The 6,456-nt window shown below is 42.5% G+C and overlaps 11 non-coding genes across 11 annotated transcripts; all 11 read right to left on the reverse strand.

The window, feature by feature from the left end:
* Positions 1-152: 152 nt before the first annotated feature.
* LOC135158818 (5S ribosomal RNA) lies at positions 153-271 on the reverse strand. The gene has a single exon (XR_010297578.1). It is a non-coding gene; the product is annotated as a 5S ribosomal RNA (ribosomal RNA).
* Positions 272-738: 467 nt separating this feature from the next.
* On the reverse strand, positions 739-857 carry LOC135158819 (5S ribosomal RNA). The gene has a single exon (XR_010297579.1). It is a non-coding gene; the product is annotated as a 5S ribosomal RNA (ribosomal RNA).
* A 467-nt stretch (positions 858-1,324) lies between these two features.
* LOC135158820 (5S ribosomal RNA) lies at positions 1,325-1,443 on the reverse strand. Its single transcript, XR_010297580.1, has one exon. It is a non-coding gene; the product is annotated as a 5S ribosomal RNA (ribosomal RNA).
* A 467-nt stretch (positions 1,444-1,910) lies between these two features.
* LOC135158821 (5S ribosomal RNA) lies at positions 1,911-2,029 on the reverse strand. The gene has a single exon (XR_010297581.1). It is a non-coding gene; the product is annotated as a 5S ribosomal RNA (ribosomal RNA).
* Positions 2,030-2,496: 467 nt separating this feature from the next.
* LOC135158822 (5S ribosomal RNA) lies at positions 2,497-2,615 on the reverse strand. The gene has a single exon (XR_010297582.1). It is a non-coding gene; the product is annotated as a 5S ribosomal RNA (ribosomal RNA).
* Positions 2,616-3,082: 467 nt separating this feature from the next.
* LOC135158823 (5S ribosomal RNA) lies at positions 3,083-3,201 on the reverse strand. The gene has a single exon (XR_010297583.1). It is a non-coding gene; the product is annotated as a 5S ribosomal RNA (ribosomal RNA).
* A 467-nt stretch (positions 3,202-3,668) lies between these two features.
* LOC135158824 (5S ribosomal RNA) lies at positions 3,669-3,787 on the reverse strand. The gene has a single exon (XR_010297584.1). It is a non-coding gene; the product is annotated as a 5S ribosomal RNA (ribosomal RNA).
* A 467-nt stretch (positions 3,788-4,254) lies between these two features.
* Positions 4,255-4,373, reverse strand: LOC135158825 (5S ribosomal RNA). The gene has a single exon (XR_010297585.1). It is a non-coding gene; the product is annotated as a 5S ribosomal RNA (ribosomal RNA).
* Positions 4,374-4,840: 467 nt separating this feature from the next.
* LOC135158827 (5S ribosomal RNA) lies at positions 4,841-4,959 on the reverse strand. The gene has a single exon (XR_010297587.1). It is a non-coding gene; the product is annotated as a 5S ribosomal RNA (ribosomal RNA).
* A 467-nt stretch (positions 4,960-5,426) lies between these two features.
* On the reverse strand, positions 5,427-5,545 carry LOC135158828 (5S ribosomal RNA). The gene has a single exon (XR_010297588.1). It is a non-coding gene; the product is annotated as a 5S ribosomal RNA (ribosomal RNA).
* Positions 5,546-6,013: 468 nt separating this feature from the next.
* LOC135158829 (5S ribosomal RNA) lies at positions 6,014-6,132 on the reverse strand. The gene has a single exon (XR_010297589.1). It is a non-coding gene; the product is annotated as a 5S ribosomal RNA (ribosomal RNA).
* Positions 6,133-6,456: the final 324 nt, after the last annotated feature.

Genomic DNA, 6,456 nt, shown 5'->3' on the forward strand with positions numbered 1-6,456 from the left:
CAAGCGAAAAGTTTATTCCTGCTCTATTAAAAAGGGTGACGAAGGAGACGAAAAAGACAACAAAAAGAGACAAAAGTGATACTATAAGGAAAACAAATACCAACGACTTAAAATGTAAAAATGAATAAAGGGGCATTTCATGAAGCAAAAAATGCCTACAACACCCGGTATTCCCAGGCGGTCTCCCATCCAAGTACTAACCGAGCCCTATGCTGCTTGACTTCGGTGATCGGACGAGAACCGGTATATTCAGCATGGTATGGTCGTAGGCTCTTGCTCCATCAAAGTCAAGCTATTTGAAGGGATACTATGACGTCATCATCTATTTAATCCCTGTCAGTAATAATATTGGTTTCTTGATGTCTTCAGTCATTCCACCGATCTTTCATTGGGTTTGTTTCAGTTTCCATCGGATGCCTACCTACGAGAATTTTGAGATATTGTCGTGTTTTTTTTCTTGGATGCGCACCTGTGTGTGACGCAACAATTCACATGATGGTGTAGGCCTTGAACTGCGCGCCTCGTCTCTTGGAGACCCTGTGCTTGCAAACAAACGACTTTCCTCATTGCCTTGAATGTCGGACATCAAGCGAAAAGTTTATTCCTGCTCTATTAAAAAGGGTGACGAAGGAGACGAAAAAGACAACAAAAAGAGACAAAAGTGATACTATAAGGAAAACAAATACCAACGACTTAAAATGTAAAAATGAATAAAGGGGCATTTCATGAAGCAAAAAATGCCTACAACACCCGGTATTCCCAGGCGGTCTCCCATCCAAGTACTAACCGAGCCCTATGCTGCTTGACTTCGGTGATCGGACGAGAACCGGTATATTCAGCATGGTATGGTCGTAGGCTCTTGCTCCATCAAAGTCAAGCTATTTGAAGGGATACTATGACGTCATCATCTATTTAATCCCTGTCAGTAATAATATTGGTTTCTTGATGTCTTCAGTCATTCCACCGATCTTTCATTGGGTTTGTTTCAGTTTCCATCGGATGCCTACCTACGAGAATTTTGAGATATTGTCGTGTTTTTTTTCTTGGATGCGCACCTGTGTGTGACGCAACAATTCACATGATGGTGTAGGCCTTGAACTGCGCGCCTCGTCTCTTGGAGACCCTGTGCTTGCAAACAAACGACTTTCCTCATTGCCTTGAATGTCGGACATCAAGCGAAAAGTTTATTCCTGCTCTATTAAAAAGGGTGACGAAGGAGACGAAAAAGACAACAAAAAGAGACAAAAGTGATACTATAAGGAAAACAAATACCAACGACTTAAAATGTAAAAATGAATAAAGGGGCATTTCATGAAGCAAAAAATGCCTACAACACCCGGTATTCCCAGGCGGTCTCCCATCCAAGTACTAACCGAGCCCTATGCTGCTTGACTTCGGTGATCGGACGAGAACCGGTATATTCAGCATGGTATGGTCGTAGGCTCTTGCTCCATCAAAGTCAAGCTATTTGAAGGGATACTATGACGTCATCATCTATTTAATCCCTGTCAGTAATAATATTGGTTTCTTGATGTCTTCAGTCATTCCACCGATCTTTCATTGGGTTTGTTTCAGTTTCCATCGGATGCCTACCTACGAGAATTTTGAGATATTGTCGTGTTTTTTTTCTTGGATGCGCACCTGTGTGTGACGCAACAATTCACATGATGGTGTAGGCCTTGAACTGCGCGCCTCGTCTCTTGGAGACCCTGTGCTTGCAAACAAACGACTTTCCTCATTGCCTTGAATGTCGGACATCAAGCGAAAAGTTTATTCCTGCTCTATTAAAAAGGGTGACGAAGGAGACGAAAAAGACAACAAAAAGAGACAAAAGTGATACTATAAGGAAAACAAATACCAACGACTTAAAATGTAAAAATGAATAAAGGGGCATTTCATGAAGCAAAAAATGCCTACAACACCCGGTATTCCCAGGCGGTCTCCCATCCAAGTACTAACCGAGCCCTATGCTGCTTGACTTCGGTGATCGGACGAGAACCGGTATATTCAGCATGGTATGGTCGTAGGCTCTTGCTCCATCAAAGTCAAGCTATTTGAAGGGATACTATGACGTCATCATCTATTTAATCCCTGTCAGTAATAATATTGGTTTCTTGATGTCTTCAGTCATTCCACCGATCTTTCATTGGGTTTGTTTCAGTTTCCATCGGATGCCTACCTACGAGAATTTTGAGATATTGTCGTGTTTTTTTTCTTGGATGCGCACCTGTGTGTGACGCAACAATTCACATGATGGTGTAGGCCTTGAACTGCGCGCCTCGTCTCTTGGAGACCCTGTGCTTGCAAACAAACGACTTTCCTCATTGCCTTGAATGTCGGACATCAAGCGAAAAGTTTATTCCTGCTCTATTAAAAAGGGTGACGAAGGAGACGAAAAAGACAACAAAAAGAGACAAAAGTGATACTATAAGGAAAACAAATACCAACGACTTAAAATGTAAAAATGAATAAAGGGGCATTTCATGAAGCAAAAAATGCCTACAACACCCGGTATTCCCAGGCGGTCTCCCATCCAAGTACTAACCGAGCCCTATGCTGCTTGACTTCGGTGATCGGACGAGAACCGGTATATTCAGCATGGTATGGTCGTAGGCTCTTGCTCCATCAAAGTCAAGCTATTTGAAGGGATACTATGACGTCATCATCTATTTAATCCCTGTCAGTAATAATATTGGTTTCTTGATGTCTTCAGTCATTCCACCGATCTTTCATTGGGTTTGTTTCAGTTTCCATCGGATGCCTACCTACGAGAATTTTGAGATATTGTCGTGTTTTTTTTCTTGGATGCGCACCTGTGTGTGACGCAACAATTCACATGATGGTGTAGGCCTTGAACTGCGCGCCTCGTCTCTTGGAGACCCTGTGCTTGCAAACAAACGACTTTCCTCATTGCCTTGAATGTCGGACATCAAGCGAAAAGTTTATTCCTGCTCTATTAAAAAGGGTGACGAAGGAGACGAAAAAGACAACAAAAAGAGACAAAAGTGATACTATAAGGAAAACAAATACCAACGACTTAAAATGTAAAAATGAATAAAGGGGCATTTCATGAAGCAAAAAATGCCTACAACACCCGGTATTCCCAGGCGGTCTCCCATCCAAGTACTAACCGAGCCCTATGCTGCTTGACTTCGGTGATCGGACGAGAACCGGTATATTCAGCATGGTATGGTCGTAGGCTCTTGCTCCATCAAAGTCAAGCTATTTGAAGGGATACTATGACGTCATCATCTATTTAATCCCTGTCAGTAATAATATTGGTTTCTTGATGTCTTCAGTCATTCCACCGATCTTTCATTGGGTTTGTTTCAGTTTCCATCGGATGCCTACCTACGAGAATTTTGAGATATTGTCGTGTTTTTTTTCTTGGATGCGCACCTGTGTGTGACGCAACAATTCACATGATGGTGTAGGCCTTGAACTGCGCGCCTCGTCTCTTGGAGACCCTGTGCTTGCAAACAAACGACTTTCCTCATTGCCTTGAATGTCGGACATCAAGCGAAAAGTTTATTCCTGCTCTATTAAAAAGGGTGACGAAGGAGACGAAAAAGACAACAAAAAGAGACAAAAGTGATACTATAAGGAAAACAAATACCAACGACTTAAAATGTAAAAATGAATAAAGGGGCATTTCATGAAGCAAAAAATGCCTACAACACCCGGTATTCCCAGGCGGTCTCCCATCCAAGTACTAACCGAGCCCTATGCTGCTTGACTTCGGTGATCGGACGAGAACCGGTATATTCAGCATGGTATGGTCGTAGGCTCTTGCTCCATCAAAGTCAAGCTATTTGAAGGGATACTATGACGTCATCATCTATTTAATCCCTGTCAGTAATAATATTGGTTTCTTGATGTCTTCAGTCATTCCACCGATCTTTCATTGGGTTTGTTTCAGTTTCCATCGGATGCCTACCTACGAGAATTTTGAGATATTGTCGTGTTTTTTTTCTTGGATGCGCACCTGTGTGTGACGCAACAATTCACATGATGGTGTAGGCCTTGAACTGCGCGCCTCGTCTCTTGGAGACCCTGTGCTTGCAAACAAACGACTTTCCTCATTGCCTTGAATGTCGGACATCAAGCGAAAAGTTTATTCCTGCTCTATTAAAAAGGGTGACGAAGGAGACGAAAAAGACAACAAAAAGAGACAAAAGTGATACTATAAGGAAAACAAATACCAACGACTTAAAATGTAAAAATGAATAAAGGGGCATTTCATGAAGCAAAAAATGCCTACAACACCCGGTATTCCCAGGCGGTCTCCCATCCAAGTACTAACCGAGCCCTATGCTGCTTGACTTCGGTGATCGGACGAGAACCGGTATATTCAGCATGGTATGGTCGTAGGCTCTTGCTCCATCAAAGTCAAGCTATTTGAAGGGATACTATGACGTCATCATCTATTTAATCCCTGTCAGTAATAATATTGGTTTCTTGATGTCTTCAGTCATTCCACCGATCTTTCATTGGGTTTGTTTCAGTTTCCATCGGATGCCTACCTACGAGAATTTTGAGATATTGTCGTGTTTTTTTTCTTGGATGCGCACCTGTGTGTGACGCAACAATTCACATGATGGTGTAGGCCTTGAACTGCGCGCCTCGTCTCTTGGAGACCCTGTGCTTGCAAACAAACGACTTTCCTCATTGCCTTGAATGTCGGACATCAAGCGAAAAGTTTATTCCTGCTCTATTAAAAAGGGTGACGAAGGAGACGAAAAAGACAACAAAAAGAGACAAAAGTGATACTATAAGGAAAACAAATACCAACGACTTAAAATGTAAAAATGAATAAAGGGGCATTTCATGAAGCAAAAAATGCCTACAACACCCGGTATTCCCAGGCGGTCTCCCATCCAAGTACTAACCGAGCCCTATGCTGCTTGACTTCGGTGATCGGACGAGAACCGGTATATTCAGCATGGTATGGTCGTAGGCTCTTGCTCCATCAAAGTCAAGCTATTTGAAGGGATACTATGACGTCATCATCTATTTAATCCCTGTCAGTAATAATATTGGTTTCTTGATGTCTTCAGTCATTCCACCGATCTTTCATTGGGTTTGTTTCAGTTTCCATCGGATGCCTACCTACGAGAATTTTGAGATATTGTCGTGTTTTTTTTCTTGGATGCGCACCTGTGTGTGACGCAACAATTCACATGATGGTGTAGGCCTTGAACTGCGCGCCTCGTCTCTTGGAGACCCTGTGCTTGCAAACAAACGACTTTCCTCATTGCCTTGAATGTCGGACATCAAGCGAAAAGTTTATTCCTGCTCTATTAAAAAGGGTGACGAAGGAGACGAAAAAGACAACAAAAAGAGACAAAAGTGATACTATAAGGAAAACAAATACCAACGACTTAAAATGTAAAAATGAATAAAGGGGCATTTCATGAAGCAAAAAATGCCTACAACACCCGGTATTCCCAGGCGGTCTCCCATCCAAGTACTAACCGAGCCCTATGCTGCTTGACTTCGGTGATCGGACGAGAACCGGTATATTCAGCATGGTATGGTCGTAGGCTCTTGCTCCATCAAAGTCAAGCTATTTGAAGGGATACTATGACGTCATCATCTATTTAATCCCTGTCAGTAATAATATTGGTTTCTTGATGTCTTCAGTCATTCCACCGATCTTTCATTGGGTTTGTTTCAGTTTCCATCGGATGCCTACCTACGAGAATTTTGAGATATTGTCGTGTTTTTTTTCTTGGATGCGCACCTGTGTGTGACGCAACAATTCACATGATGGTGTAGGCCTTGAACTGCGCGCCTCGTCTCTTGGAGACCCTGTGCTTGCAAACAAACGACTTTCCTCATTGCCTTGAATGTCGGACATCAAGCGAAAAGTTTATTCCTGCTCTATTAAAAAGGGTGACGAAGGAGACGAAAAAGACAACAAAAAGAGACAAAAGTGATACTATAAGGAAAACAAATACCAACAGACTTAAAATGTAAAAATGAATAAAGGGGCATTTCATGAAGCAAAAAATGCCTACAACACCCGGTATTCCCAGGCGGTCTCCCATCCAAGTACTAACCGAGCCCTATGCTGCTTGACTTCGGTGATCGGACGAGAACCGGTATATTCAGCATGGTATGGTCGTAGGCTCTTGCTCCATCAAAGTCAAGCTATTTGAAGGGATACTATGACGTCATCATCTATTTAATCCCTGTCAGTAATAATATTGGTTTCTTGATGTCTTCAGTCATTCCACCGATCTTTCATTGGGTTTGTTTCAGTTTCCATCGGATGCCTACCTACGAGAATTTTGAGATATTGTCGTGTTTTTTTTCTTGGATGCGCACCTGTGTGTGACGCAACAATTCACATGATGGTGTAGGCCTTGAACTGCGCGCCTCGTCTCTTGGAGACCCTGTGCTTGCAAACAAACGACTTTCCTCATTGCCTTGAATGTCGGACATCAAGCGAAA

Source organism: Lytechinus pictus, unplaced genomic scaffold, assembly GCF_037042905.1.
Source record: "Lytechinus pictus isolate F3 Inbred unplaced genomic scaffold, Lp3.0 scaffold_123, whole genome shotgun sequence".
Taxonomy (NCBI): domain Eukaryota; kingdom Metazoa; phylum Echinodermata; class Echinoidea; order Temnopleuroida; family Toxopneustidae; genus Lytechinus; species Lytechinus pictus.